Below are 13,959 nucleotides of genomic sequence, written 5' to 3'. Positions count from 1 at the left end.
GTTTACTAAATTAAATCATTAGAATGCACAAATTAAATGTGCAGCTTCCAGGAATGTCACTCGGGTGAAGCTGAATGGCTTAAAAATGAAGTGGAACTAGTCTTTACTTGAGCAGAGCCTGTCAAAGCCACTAGTGTTGGCAGATTCTAACAACCAGAGCAATATATTGCAGCTATCAGTTAAAAGGCGGGATGGTTCGTTTATTCAGCAACATATTTAAAGTATAGGGAAAATTAAATCTTTACCTGTGGAATTATCTAAAGGCAGAAAGCTGAGGTTTCAAGTGACCTTAAGGTCGCAGGCTATCAGATTTCAGACAATAAATGAGCCATACTCCCACCGCCAAACAATCTCATACATACATACACACACACACACACACACACATACACACACACACACAGAGAAAAATGCTTAAAATATTGCATACAATTTCAGCCATGAACTCTAGATTAAGCACCCCTCAGTTGTAGTTTTCTTCAAGCTAGGTTGCTATCTGGAGGAGCAATCTGTGTGTTATGTAATACTGTGGTTATAGCCTCTGACAAACAATCTTCTGTTAGCAGATTCCCTTAATAATTATAATCCAAAATAGAAACAGTTATGAACAACACAAAGGTATTCCTTCTAGATTATACTCCTATTTTCTTTGTTTGTTTGTTGCTTTTTAGTACCACACCCACAGCATATGGAAGTTCCCAGGCTAGAGGTTAAATTGTAGCTGCAGCTGCTGGCCTACACCACAGCCACAGCCACTCTAGATCCGAGCCACATCTGTGACCTACACCACAGTTCACAACAACTCTGGATCCTTAACCCACTGAGTGAGGCCAGGGAATGAACCGTGTCCTCATGGATACTAGTCAGGTTCATTACCACTGAACCACAACAGGAACTCCTATTCCTGTTTATATGCAGTGTCAATCTGGGTTTTCTATCAGTCTCCAAATTTAGCCATTATATCACAAATATATAAAACTGTGTAAAGGAGATGAAAATAATATAAAAATAATGAAAATTCAAAGTAGGGAGATAGAAAATACAGAAATGCCTGGCCTAAAAATCACTTTATTTTTGTTGCAGAACTCAATAAGTGCAATATATGTAAATTCTTTAAAAAATATATATTAGCAGTTTCTATATTTGCAGAATGGGGAGGAATAACAGATAAAAGTCCTCTCCCACACTTTCTATTCATGACAATAATAGATAATAACAATCTTTTATCTCTATCAGGTGCTCACCAAATTTTTGTAGCATGAGCAAATTTTTAGTTTAAAACTATAGTAGAAATAGCTCTCTCACTCTCATTTTTTATTTGTAATTAAAGGGAATTAAAGATGTGAGCAAATAGGAAGATTCACTGATAAACAAAAGGAAGTAAATAACTGAAAGGGGAAAGATCAGACAAACGGCTTCTTGCAACCCTATGTCACCTGTAATTTCTTTGGAAACTTGTTGTGACAAGCGACAGTTATCTTGCATAATGAGGATTTTCTCGGCAACATATGAGCAAATATATATGTGTGTGTGATGATGTTCCATCTCATTCCATGAAACATCAATGAGTATCTCATTAAGATTATCACCTTTTTGGCATGTGCTCACTAATTAGAAATTCAGTTTGAAAGAAAAAGTGTTTGAAAACTAAATGATACATTCTTTTTAAAATGTTGAAAATGCTTTGCCGTTTAAGATGTTTCCAATTTATTTGATTGAATTTTAAAATTTCCTCATTCTCATAAGTGTTTTTATATGGCAAAAAAAAGAATTTTATAAAAATATAAAAATGACTATAGACAGTATTCACGGAGCTGCACTTCTCTCCTATTAAATCTAGAATTGAAAACTCTACTCAGGAAATCGTCAAATGACTAGGTTCACTGGAGCTTGGTGTCAGATTGAAGTTTTCACTATGTTACAATAAGACCAGAATATTTTAAATCCCTGGGGACTCAGAAAAAAGAAATTCATAGTGTGGGGACAATGACAAGCTAAAGGGCATTGCAGATATACATACCGGTGAACAGGTAATTGTATACGACCATATATAAGTAACCTGGGATTTTGGGGACTTTAGAATTTTATCGATCTCTGAAAGCGGGTGTAGATCAGTGTTATCACACTAACTTTCCCTTTTTATAGCAAATAGTTTGTAATACATGCTTTACCACTCAAAATGAAAGATCACAGATATGAAAATCCACCTAGTTTTATAGAGGGTGTCTATACAAGTAACTATCTGGCATTTTAAGAACAAATGATAAGAAAGTAGTTTGTTAGGGAAAAAATTCTGAAGCTCAGTATGTACACTCTTAGGTATAATTACATGAGATCTTATGAAATAGTCAAATGCTGGCCTCAGTCTGTAAAATTATATAAATGCAAAACTATAAATGTTCCTGATGCAGGTATGAAGCTTTGGGCACTCAAATTCTATGAATAACTTGCTATGGATAAAATGATTTTGTGAAAGGGTGGCTGATACTAGGCAATTCTGGGTAAAATTTTCAACAAAATAAAGGGCAGTAGAACCTCACATACACAGTAATGTGTGCTTCTAGAAAAATGTGTAAAATTATTCAAGAAGTCTTTATATCACTCTCACTAAAAAAAAAAAAAAGAATTGAGTTTCTGTTCAAATAAATATGAACAGAATGTTTTTCCGCCATATAAATGCTCTGTGTGCCATTTGAAAATCATGTGGAATTAAGGATACTTGCATATATAATATTTCTGGTCCCTTCTCACTAAAAGACTAGTAGCACCCACTTCCAATTATGACAGGGAAAAGATGCTCTCATATATTTTTTAAATGGCAAAGAGAATAGTCACTTGGATAATTAAATGTGGAATGGACATTAAAGTCCCTCTAGCAGAGATTAGTAACTGGCTTCAAGAAGACCTGCTGCAATTTTTTTGGCAAATGATGTCAATATATCAGGTAAAAAACTGACACTTTTAAACTTACACAGCCCCTCATTTATCTGACTATTTTATGCATTTACTTCTCCCATCTCCTAAAATCACTGAGTGAGAAATAAATTTAGTACAATTCTCTTATTTTACAAAGAAGTAAACTGAAGAGTTCAGGTGGACATCAAATAAAAAATAAAATAAAATCTTGCTCGCTACTTTTTTTTTTTTCTTTTTCTTTTTTTTTTTTTTTTTAGGGCTGCACCTGTGACACCTGGAAGGGCCAGGGCTAGGAGCTAGGAGACCAATTGGACATGCAGCTGTGGCCTACGCTTCAGCCAAAGCAACACCAGACCTGAAATACATCTGCAACCTACACTGAAGCCTGTGGCAACGCCAGATTCTCAACCCACTGAGTGAGGCCAGGGATCGAACCCACATCCTCACAGAGACAATGTCAGGTCCTCAACCCACTAAGCCACAACGGGAACTCTGCTAACTGCTTTTTCATACTAAAGATTTAAATCCACAAACTTAAAAGATAAATAGCAGAGGGATTTCATGTAAAGCATATGTGATGTTATTGAGTGAAATTTTTCCTAGTGCCCCCAAATCAGTGACCAGAATCTAAAGTTGAAGACAAAGAGGCACTAACTACCCAACACTTTAAGGAGAGTGGGTCAATGGCTGAAGGCAAACACTGTCCATGCCCTCCATCCCTAGCCCCTACCCCAGAATCCTGAGCTGACTATGGGTTTGGAACACCAGCCTCAACTCTACCATGAGCTGCTATCTTATCTTCTTCCCCAAATTAAGAAAGAGGGTGGGTTGATGTGGAGTAAAAGAAAAAAAAGACATTAGGTTCTTTTTCTTGTAGAAACTGTAAGGTTTTGGATAAAAATATTAACTCCCCTCCTCACAGGGAAGAGGGTGCTGCTTCTCAAAAAATCTATAGTACTTAGAAATGGGCTCTTGCAGGAAAGAGAGCTGGTACACCGCTCCTTCAGTTGGATGTCTTTTAGGCACTAGACTCCACAGAGCAGGACAAGAAAATCAGAGGTACAGAACTGAAAGGACTAAAGTGCCCTGTTTTTAGTATTTGTCGTGTTAAAAATGTATGAGTTTCTCAGCGATCAGGGAACTACAAAGAAATGTCTGAGCTATCTTGACAGTAAATCATAATTGAGGACTGACCTCAAAGCAAGAGAATGACAGCAGCACAAACTTCTGGATATACTACCTGATACAGGGGTTAAGAGGAGGGAAATTTGAGTGCAGGGCTGACCTTTCAGATCAGGGAAATTGCAGTGGGAAACTGCTATGGATTCTCGTAAGGACTCACATATACAACCCAACAGAGCAAACATTTGGATGTCTGCCACACAGACATCAAGAACAAGTCTGTATTGGTTTCCTATGGCTGTCATAACAAATTACCACCAACTAGGTGGCTTCGACCAATGGAAATTTCCTACCACACAGTTCTGATGAGTAGAGGTCAAAAATCACGGTGTCTGAAGTGTTGGTTCCTCCTGGAGGCTTTGAGGAAGAACTTGTTCCATGCTTCTCTCCCAGAATCTTATGGCTGTAGGCGATGCATGATGCTCCTTGGCCTTGGATATAAAAGTCCAGTCTCTGTCTCCATTTTCGCTCAGCCTTCCTCTCTTATGTCTCAGGGTTTTCTCCTCTTCTTTCTTTTATAAGGATGCTTATCATTTGATTTAGGAACCATCCTATAAATGCAGGATGATCTCATCTGGATATCCTTAAAGTAATCGTCAAATACCCTCTAGGACTTGGACCTATATTTTTAGGGTCATTATTCAGCCAATTGCCACCTGTCCTGAGAAGTTTAATAGCCAAAAAGAGAGGATTTTGCCATTTACCTCTGAAAGGATAGGAGTAAACTTGTCTCCTAAGCTGTACTCTCAATTCCTAAGAGAAAAACCCTTGGCCCTGGAACACAGAGCAGGTAGAAGTATCCCAGATGCTCTTCAGGACTCCCTCCCTTCAGGTGCTGGAGCCAGGAATCTAGTCTGTGCTAAGCAGAGGTGAGGAGATGAAATTTTAAAAGAGTATAAGGTTAGGGATTTCCTGTTGTGGCTCAGTGGTAACAAACCCAACTAGTACCCATGAGGATGCAGGTTCAATCCCTCGCCTCACTCAGTGGGTTAAGGATCTGGCATTGCCATGAGCTATGGTGTAGGTCGCAGATGCAGCCTGGATTTGGTGTTGCTGTGGCTGTGGTGTAGGCCTGCAGCTGTAGATCTGATTCTACCCCTAGCCTGGGAACTTCTATATGCCTCAGGTGAGGCCCTAAAAAAAGGGGGGAATAAGGTTCAACTTTCTAACTGGTCGGGTTATAATAAGGGAAAGTGATTAAGAATAAGGAATCTCTCAAATATTATTTAAGGGACCAGAAATGGAGATGTATAAGCCAAAGTAAGAGACTGAATAAAAAAAATGCTTCTTTTTTAAGCAACTGAACTCAGCTCAACAATTGGTTATATAAACCTTAAATGGTTTGAAAAGTATATGTATTTTTTAATTGTCATTTCCCCAATACAACTTTTTTTTCCTACTGTACAGCATGGTGACCCAGTTACACATACGTGTATACATTCTATTTTCTCACATTATCATGCTCCATCATAAGTGATGAAATATGTATACATATTTTAAATGTTTGAAGAGAGTAGTCAAAATGTGAGTGGAAGGGGCAGGATACCAGGTCTTGGATTCTACCTATCTAGAAGTTATCTCCTCTGTTCGGTACTAAAATCTGGTTTGATACAATATCATCTCTTTCTTGAATAGTATATTTAAAAATTTATCAATATACCCTTCCTGCTATATCTATTGATATGTTTTTCATGAATATATAAATACATGGTTTCTTGTATAACAAGGATTTATAGTAAATCTGAGCTGAGACAATTGCATATTATATTTTATGGCAGGAATTTGGAGAAGATGAATAGAAAAGTGATTTTATGCAAAGCACATGAAATGTATCTCAAAACTGCAAAATATAACATCTCAGCTCATATTTTAGATAAGTACAAAGGGCTGAAATTAGTAATAAAATTGCAAATTTTTAATGGATAAAAATCTCACACTAACTGGAAAAAATCCATTGGAATCTACATCCAATTAAATTAAATTCAATCACATTAAATCTTAATTACTTACATATTACTGTGAGTAGTACCAAGAAGTCAAAAGATACAGATCCTGTCTTGATAGAGATTAAAAGCTAATTGGAGAGATTAGACTTGAAAAAAATGAAGAATTTAGATAGCAGTGAGGAATAATTTATAAAGAGTATTTGTAAAACAATAAGTAATGTAAGACTTCAGAGGGGAGAGAATTAAAGAGGGTCAGTCAAGAAGTCTTTGAAGCAGTAGAATTTGAAGAGTGGAAGAACTACCATAGGGAGCAGTGTCAGGTGAGAGAATCACATCTGTAGATATAGATTCAAATTAATAAAATAAATCCCTTGATATACCATTAGTCTACGTTTAGAGGCTGACATGTTTACCACTATTAAAAAAATGTATGCATTACATTATAACCCTATGTAAGAAAAAATGAGTATTGACCAATTCTTCTAGAATTTTTGCTTCCGGAATATTCTGGAAAACTATTATAAGTATGAGAGAGTTTCTGTTAACAAATCTTCTGAGCTCTTACAAAGGCACTGAGCTTTAGTATTAATGAACCTGGATGAAGAAAAAGTATGAAAGTCAATTATTTCAAAGAAGATGATATCTAAGAGTTCAAAAATTATATTTTCAGAGATAAATGTATTTTTCCTACACCAAGATTTTTCATGCAATATGTGGTGAGTTTTAAATACATTATTACCCACATGCTACTCAAAAACCCTCAGTTTTTTGGCTTGTTTCCTATCTATGTAATGACCCTAACAACTAACTTCCCTGCTAGCAACTATGGCCCCTTTTGTCATTTGTATGTTAGTTAATACTTATAGGCTCATTATCACAAGCTTGATAGAAAACTATGTCAAAAAACGCAATTATAACATATCTGGTTAAGTGACTAAGAACTCATGTTTATTTAACAAAATATATTTTTTAAATTATTATTACTAAATATGAATAATGGATAGATAAAAGACTTATGAGGACTGAAAAGAATATAATTCAGGGGATTCTACTGAAGAAAAATAAACAAACTTCTTAAAAAGTTATATGTAGCACAAACATAAAATTGAGAGGAAAAAAAATTTTTGTATTAGTTACTGCCTGACAGTTTTCATACACCTTTCCTGTATATTCCAAAAAATAAATAAAATTAATACAATTAACATATACAGTACAATTTTAAATTTCTTATAGGTTATATTGACCAACACAATTATGTAAGCAAATTATTCTTCTATAATGTACAGCAGAAAATGCCACCCCAGAATATGCATTTTGGCATAAGCAATATTTTGAGCTGATTATTTTTAGCAACAGCATATAGAGGAAAAGCTCTGAAAAGAAGTAGAAGTTATACTTTTGAAAGAGAAATTTACATTTATAAATGAAATCTCCATTTGCAAGTGTGTCTCCCTGTATACTAGGAAGAGAAGGATGAGTCTAAGTCACAAGAAGATCTTATTAATAGAGAAAGTACTCACTTAAATCTTCATAACAAACCTTATCCTTATTTACCAAGATTTTAGTGGTAATTTCTCCATAACTGGCCTCCCCCAAACACACACACTTCCTTGACTTTAAGTTAAAATGATATTCAAGCCTGAATTCTAAGCTACCTCAGAGAGTTATTCACTTTGTCCTGGGTATCTTCCTTTGTTAATCTCTCCTTTATTACAGCCAAGAACTCAGACAGAAGAAAAATTACCTTTTCTCCCCTACAGCTATGTTCTTCATTTTTCAACAATAATATATCCAAGTGCAATTGAGTTAAATAGAGATTATCAAAAGCTCCTTCTTGCCAATCCTTATGCAACCTCTCCCACTTCCTATTCTCACTCCCCAAATTGCAATATTCAGGAGGATATGGCAGTGTCAAGAGATACTAAGGGAAGGAGGCATGTACTAATATGCCCACTCCAGTGAGGTCTCTACCCCTGAACAAATGAATGAATGAATAAATGAATTCTACTCAACATTTGATGATGGTCAAATATGTTCTAGGCACTTATAGGCTGGATCTCACAGAATTAAATTGTTCTTGGTTGTTACTTCAGATTTTATCTCTCAAGCAAGATAGTTTGCTGCTTCAGAATTTTAACAGGCCTATGGTTTATTGGCAGCCCATTTCCTTATCCAGCACACTGCCTCTAGCATAATAGGTACTCAGTTCTCTTGATAGATTGCTTCTTCAGCTACCACTAAAAGCCCTTTGAAGTTGAAATACCATAGCAATAGTATCTTTTTGTAATTACTTCTTCCCCCCCCCCACCTTTTTTACAGCTACAGAGGCAGCATATGGAAGTTCCTGGGCCAGGGGTCAAATCAGAGCTGCAGGTAAGGCCTATGCCACAGCCAGGGCAACACCAGGTCTGAGCTGCATCTACAAATTATACCACAGCTTCATGGTAACACTAGATTCTTAACACACTGATCGAGGCCAGAGATTGAACCCACATCTTTTTGGAGGAAACATTAGGGCCTTAACATGGTGAGCCAAAACATGAACTCCTGTAATACTTCTTGTTCTCACCACAGTCTTAGTGAACCAATGAACTTAATGTCATTAAAGAGCTGCAGCTGACAAAAATGACCTATACTCTCCCAACCATTGCCAGTCTTGCAAGATGCTCTTACGCATGTTTCATACCCAGTAAAGCTCAAATAGCACACTAAATCAGATATTTGCAATTATCAGGGATCTTTTGATGTGTTGTCACATTTGAGTCACACTCTATTACCACATCACAAATATTGCCCATTTCAGATTATGCTTTTCATCCTCTTTTTTTTTTTTTGTAATCCACATAGCCACAAACGATTGCTTTATTTGACCTATTCATCTCCTGGTTCAAGACTAAAACAATGTAGAAGAGGTATAATGAAAAGAAAATTGGATTAGAAACACAAAGTCCTAGGTCCAGGGCATTCTCCAAGTTTGACTGTCTCCCCCCTCTCCAGGAACAAAGAGAGTGCTGTAATCAATATACATACATATTGAACAAACTGAACTTGCCTAATCTGACAGTGAATTTTAGTCAGTTTTAATGAGGACTCAGGACAGTAGCACAGCTTCCTTTATGTATCATGGACTTAAAATACAGCCAATTGCACTTTTACTGAGACTTTAAGTCATGCATTGAGCATGTGAAGGTGAATGAATCAATTTTATTCCACTCTTCCTTTGCCTTCCACACTGCACATCTCTGAATAGATTTTTCAAATAATTCCACTGAAATCAGGAATCCAAGAGTCCCTTCTGGCAGACCTATAAATCACATGCTTTAATAGTGACTTCTATTTTCTAAGCCTTCTCTATTTTTCTATTAGTTTGCACATAAGATTTTGTTGTCTACTTCTCAACTTTCATGAAATACAAAATTATATCCTTAAGCATGTTGTTCTGATTTTCTTCTGGATCAGCTAATTTAGCTCTTTACTTTTGTTATGAGAGTAACAATTATTTATCTTGTACTTCTGTCCATAGCTCATTTTAAACTTCCAAGATTTCTATTGCTGTTACAGATTGCATGTCTTTACCAATGATCAAAAAACTTTTCTCTGAGCCTGCTGGCTAACAAAGCAATTTTCAAGCCAAAGAATCAAACTTATGATAAATGGTCAAGTACTTTAGGGTTGTTATCCTTATAAAAAAAAGGATCCATTCAGATGACCTTGTAGAAGTCTTGAAAGCAGCTCTTTTGCCTATTTCCTGTTTCCCTTTCACCTTAGAAGAATCTAATTATAAAAATGAGATCACTAGGCAATTTAACCTAACTGAATGCACACTATGCCTTGCCTAACTTGTTGATTCTTTTCATAGATTAAAAGACGTAAGAAAGAAGAAGTAAGTACTTAAAGAATAATTAGCTCTCTACTCCCAAGAAAGCACTTAGTAATCCTGCAGGCAGATCACGTGGTCTACATAACATCTGAAGAAATATAATAAGGAGTCAGCCAGTCTGCAGGCAATGGAGGAAGATGTGGAATCTAACTTCCTGCCTTGATGATTCACTGACAATCTTTTCCCTTTCCCTTTAAAACTGGTCATGAACAGGCAGAATCTTCAGAGTTGGTTCTGGGGACATGAGTCCATCTTCTCCCAGATTGCTGGCCTTCTGATCAAAGCAAACTTTCCTTTCTATCAACACTTGCCTCTTGAATATTGTCTTCTGAAGGGTGGGTAGCTCAACCTGAGTTCAGTAAAAGTCTCAACACCTGGCAAAGGAATATATAAATTTATTGGCAAAGGCTTAGGAAGATAAAGGGGGTAGGGGAGACTGAATTCAGCATCCGCCTGCTGGTGCCAAACTGAAACAGAAACAGAGTTTGGGTAAAAGAAAAAAAAATAGCTTTGTTGCTTTGCCAGGCAAAGAAGGGTCACAGCAGGCTAAATTCCTTAAAGACTGTGCCCCCATTGGGAAGAATTTCAAGGAGTTTTATAGTAAAAAGGAGAAAAATAGGCTTTCATACAGGAATCAGGATTGGGACAAACATGCATTCTTCTTTCTTTGGGGGAATCGTAGTCATCAAAGCTGGAGTTAGGAGTTCTCTCTATGATCATGATGTTGGTATTCTGGGTTATTGCCTAGAATAACAGTACTTGCAAAAAGGGGCATATTGATCAGAGATTAGAACAAACTAGGAAAGTTCCTGAAAAACACCATGTGCTAAAAATCTTTAACCCACAGGAAATTATGCTCAGGGTGCCTATGGGTGAATGTGTTTAGGGTGCAATTAAGTCAGGGAGCAGTACAAGGAAGGACTCTAAGTTGTCCAATTTTAAAGCATTTATAAAAGAAGTATAATATATATAGCTTTTCTCTTAGGTGTATAAGATGCCTATATTATTATGTGTATCCCTGGAGAAGGAACCAAAGCTGTACTATAGTTGCTTGACTACTATTCTTCCCTTCCCTGATCAGCAGCTGAATGTACCTGTTCTTAGGAACTCAGGGAAGGTCATAATGGCTGAGTGAGGCCCATTTCCTAAGAACAAGAAATGGGGGACACAGAAAGACTTCTGTGCCCGGGAGCCCCTCAGGGCCATGTCTGGTTTCAAGATAGCACAACAAACTTCATTTAGTCATTAGACTGAACCTCACTCTTACAGTTTGATCTCCTCTCCTTTGTCAATAATGAAGGCTTTGCAATGTAGCACAGCAGGAAAAGGAATTCTGCAGGAGACAGTGGAAGGAAAAGCAATCATTCTGAAATGTGCACAGATAATATGAGTGTCTAAAAAAGAAAAAAAAAAAAAAACCTAAGTTGATGGCTTGTACATAGCTTTCAATCCTGAAAGGATGGCAGAGATCTATTGTTGTGACTTTTTAAAACAATGGGAAATAAGTTGAAAGCAAATTTGAACTAATGCACAGCAAAGGAAATGACGACTTGTAGAATGATTTATTTGAAAGTCTATTTAAATACATAATAAATTAGAAATCTAAAGGAGTATTATTTGGCAGTCTTTCTGGAAAAGAAAAAAAATATGAGGTTTAAAATGTGGCCCCTCAAAATGAAATAGAAACAAATTCATTTCTTTAAAAAAATCACTTTACAATTTATAAACTCAGAACAATTATTTCTGAATTTAAAAAATATAAGTACATGATCAAATTGAAAGGACATGCTATCTTAGTATTGAAATTTATGAATTGCTTCAAGAATAGGACTGGCTTCTTTTTAAATATTTATCCAAAAAAATTTTTTGCATTCAGATGAGTTGACAACAGCACCCTATCACCACCCCATTATCATCTCAACCATTTCCTGTGGCTAAAGAAACTGTCTTTTTAGAATGTTCATACACAATATAATTGTTTAAAATAGTTAATTCTCCATTTCTACTCCAACCACATTCATTGTCAATCTAGAGGACTCATGTGGTGACATTCTATCTTCCAATTTCAATCTTAATCACAAAAGCAAATCTTCTAATTCTGTCATTATTCAATGATCGACAGATGATTTTGCACTCATTTGACCTTTTCACTGCTCTCCTGTTTGATTAGCAGCCTACTCCTGTTTTCTTACAAGAAAAGGTAGAATGGATTACCCAGGCAGAATTCAGAATATTTAAGTAGTTAAAGCATAACAACAGACCACTCCTGGCATGTAATTCAGACATTAAAATTCTAATGACTCATTCCCCTGTCACAGATGAGGAAAGGAATAGAAACAGACTAGACATAACATGGATCTGTTCTCCTGAAACTAATTATAACAGAAATTTGAGATGGTAAAGACTTCATCCATTCATGTAAATCAGTGGGTTTTTAGCTTCATGGAGAAGCAAGCCTTTGGGATTTACTGAAATCTAGGATTTGGGGGCTATGGAATCACATTAGTTTTGGGTTCTGTATAAGAGATGTTTTCAAGATGAAACAACAGAGTGATGTGAAAGAAGGAAGAAAGGGAAGTTAAACAAAGATGTAACCTCCTTACTGAGGCATAATTTAAGAGAAAACTTGATTTAAAAAAGAAATCAGACTCTAAAGAAAAAGTTGCAATTATTCCATGACAAGAATGAATATCTATACAAGATATTTCCTTTTCTCCCCTTCATGTTACAATAATATAATCCCACGTGTTATGAACTATTCTTATCCTATTCTATAGGAAATAATCAAAATAATCCAATAAATGCATTTCCTTAATTGGGGGGAGGCGCTTTGCTAGACATTAGTGACATCACAGTGACTAAATACAGCATGTTTCCTGTCCTCTTGCAGCCTATATTCAAGCAAGAAGAGAAACATGATTAAATGATCACACAAAGAACTGTAACATTGCCACTGTAATAAGTAATGAGGAGGACACAAGACTATGCCACAAGACATGTCCCTTTGGCATAAGGATTATTTTGAGCTAAAGGTCACAGAGCGCCAGCAGATGCAGAAATAGTGCTAAAGCCATTTATAAAGGACATTTCCATGTGTAAAAGGTGTCTCCCTCTCCCACACCAGGAAAAGGAGGACTTGTATTCCTCTTATCAATGCAGAAATCACCTAGTGACTTAAATCTGCATAAGAAACCTTGACTAACATTTTGTTTGTTTTAACTATACTTTCTCTGTTCACCCTCCCCTGCCTAGAAACCTAAAACTTCTTTTCCATTGGTTTAGCCTAAGACGTTATGTCAATTTAAGTTCTAAACACCCCTTTGGGTTACTCACTCTTGGGTGTTTTTAAGTATACATGTGATGCACATGTCTATACATTTCTGTTTCTCTCTTGTTAATCTGCCTTTTGTCAGTATAATTTACAGATCCCAGCTAGAGAACCTAAAATGGGTAAAGGAAAAGAAAATTTCCTTATCCCACAAACATATCAGGAAGTCACACAGTGACTATGCAGACTCATAATGGAGGAAATGACCAAGGTGGGAGGTCCTGGAAGGGCTGACGAAGGAAGTGGTGATTGAGATGTGAAGAAGACGGAGAGTCAGTGAAGGGGAGGGAGGATTACTCTCCTCTCTCCTGTAGAGGAAACAGTCTTAACTATGGCATTTGGAGTAGGTAAGCAATGGGATCCTGCTGGTTAGCACAAGGAACTACATCTAGTCACTTGTGATGGAACATGATGGAAGATATGTGAGAAAAAGGATATATATATATATATGAATGACTGGGTCACTTTGCTATACAGTAGAAATTGACAGAACACTGTAAATCAACTATAATGGGAAAAAATCATTAAAAAAAAGAAAAAAATGCAAGGACAGGAGATAGTTTGAAACTTTTGAGGATGTGACTGTTGTGCAAAGACTTAGGGAAAGAATGGTGCAAAACATGGAGGAAAATAGCGATCAAATACAATGCGAGACTTTGCATCTTGTATCTCACATAAGGATTCTGACCTTTGTAAGAACAATGAGA

Source organism: Sus scrofa, chromosome 8 (genome assembly GCF_054392235.1).
Source record: "Sus scrofa isolate SSC_HxYL_T2T_F1_AM1 chromosome 8, Sscrofa_HxYL_maternal_Yorkshire_Landrace_v2.0, whole genome shotgun sequence".
In the NCBI taxonomy this organism is placed as follows: domain Eukaryota; kingdom Metazoa; phylum Chordata; class Mammalia; order Artiodactyla; family Suidae; genus Sus; species Sus scrofa.
The sequence above is the reverse complement of the archived record's forward strand: the minus strand, read 5'-3'. Positions refer to the sequence as shown.